This window comes from Anneissia japonica, unplaced genomic scaffold (genome assembly GCF_011630105.1).
Source record: "Anneissia japonica isolate Jap-2015-1 unplaced genomic scaffold, ASM1163010v1 scaffold1356_len1145284_cov175, whole genome shotgun sequence".
Taxonomy (NCBI): Eukaryota; Metazoa; Echinodermata; class Crinoidea; order Comatulida; family Comatulidae; genus Anneissia; species Anneissia japonica.
The window spans coordinates 599,339-601,531 of record NW_022706987.1 but is presented as its reverse complement, the minus strand read 5'-3'; the positions used below and the strand labels follow the sequence as shown (position 1 = coordinate 601,531).

Here is a 2,193-nt window from a genome sequence, read left to right as displayed (position 1 = left end):
TTTCTGATGATGACATAATTAATGTCGAAATATTGAATCCCAACACGATGGCGTGTATTTCAATACTTGGAGTATGTATTATACTTTCTTATCTGAGATTAATCAGTGGACCTTTCGGTTTTTGGAACAAGTTTTTTCACTTACCATTCAGCAGAATTAATGAGCACAAAAAAGCAAGCAACATTATAGACATCAAGCTGAGCAGGTTGAGTCCACTGGTTTACTGAGATCTTCAGAAGTGCATATTGCAATGTTCAGCCTTCTACAAAAGTTTTACTGAAATAAAATACATACATTCATCAAATAATCAGAATTATAAAGAATACAACATTAAGGTTAAATGTAGAATAAATCAGCAATAAATTATAAGCCAATTAATCAAGTATAACTATTTATTTAAAGACATAACGGCAATAGATTGTAAACATTTATGCTGTAATATAAAGTAAGAAAGATATAAATAATATTTATAACTAGAAATTGCAAATTGCAAGTGAAGTGCTACGAAGTACAACTGCATATAAATGTTCTTCGAACAAAATTATTTATGCGAGTCAAGTGAAAATAATGAATACAGGTAATAAAACTATAACAAATAATAGGAGACACGACCCATTGTCTATATTAGAACACTTCTCATTGGGTTGCAAAGTCGTAATTTTTCATTTTTGTCAAAAAGTGTCTATAGTGTGGTGAATTATGGTTTAGGTTTTTTTTAAATAAAGTTCCAAAAATTTCTATGTATGTGGAAAATTTAGTTGATTACCAAAGTTTACAATTTTTATTTTGAAGACTGCATGGTCTAGGAAGTGTACATTTTTTTATGGGGCAAGTTTCCAAGGGCGGGTTTTCTAGGGGCGAGTTGACTGCCAAAGAGTGTTGCCAAAGTGCGAGCCAGCGTGTTTTTTGATCACAAGTGTGAGATATCACAAGTGTGAGCCAGCGAGCCATGACATCACGACAATAGAGACGTTAGCCAGTTGTGCGAGGTATCGGCTAAGATTTGTGGAGTTCAATTCAAAAAACAACTATGGGTCTAATAATGAATTATTGTGATGTTAAATGTTAGCTATCAAAGAGCGACGTTGTCTTTCATTGGGACCTTCGTCCCTTCAAGGCTAGGCCTATCCTAGCTAGTCTAGGCCTAGTAGAGTAGGATAAGGCTAGTGCGACATGCGGACGTTGGTACGAGTAGGTTAGTCTACAAACGTCGCCTAAAGTAATTGATTTTACCCGGCAGAACGAAAGAAGGAATCTCCGCTTTTCAGTCGTCTTCGGCACTCGTTTTTTGACAAACAATGACCTTTCAGAGGTCAAATTGCTGTCAATAATATGAATTGGCTGCTTCGCAGCAATAATTAATACATTGAAAACTCATTTTTATTATTGCCCTTTACAGTATTTGATGTTTTACTGTCTTGTTGCTAACCTTTTTATCTTAATTTTCATGTGTTTATGATCAAGTACATTAACGGCAATATATTGTAAATATTTAGGCTGTAAATTAAGAATGAAAGAAATTGTGTTTATAATAATTAATATAACTCATTTTTATTATTGCCCTTATTTGATGTTTTACTGTCTTGTTTACTAATCTATTTATGTGAATTTTAATGTGTTTATGATACGTAAATTAACGGCAATACGGTATATTGTAAACATTTACTGCAGGCTGTAATGTAAATTAAGAAAACAAGAAATTGTGTTTATAATAATTAATTTTTAGAAAACTTTTTAATTATTGCAATTAATAATGTCTTACTGTCTTCTACCAATGCGAATTTTAATAATAGGCCTGGTGTATTTTAATGTAATAATGATGTATAATGCAACATGTATTTTCAGTACTTTAATAAGGTCTAATTAATAATGTAATAATGTATTTTGTGATAAAATATGTGGCAAAGACAAGCCAAACCAGTCACTCGTCACGTTTCAGAGAAAATGGCCAAAACATGCTGGAATGTCAAAATTTTAAAAATCTATTTTATTGCACTAAAATAACCTTTATATATCTATACATCATTCTATGCTGTTATTTTCCCCATTTTCAATGTTAATACTTTAAGGATTTAAAGATAGTTTCTGCATGAGAAATGCCTGAAATCATAAACTTTGATGGCTAATTTCTCATATATTGTTTTTTAAACAGCTGTGTGGTTAAACGCTTGTAACTTCATAAGGAAATGTCCG

At 31.7% G+C, this 2,193-nt stretch overlaps 1 long non-coding RNA gene across 1 annotated transcript in view; it reads right to left on the bottom strand.

Moving 5' to 3' along the window:
* Positions 1–2,193, bottom strand: part of LOC117106251 — a 37,331-nt gene that overhangs the window by 24,944 nt on the left and 10,194 nt on the right. The window contains exon 3 of the long non-coding RNA XR_004445030.1: positions 145–276. This is a non-coding gene — a long non-coding RNA (uncharacterized LOC117106251). The remainder of the gene's footprint in view (positions 1–144; positions 277–2,193) is intronic.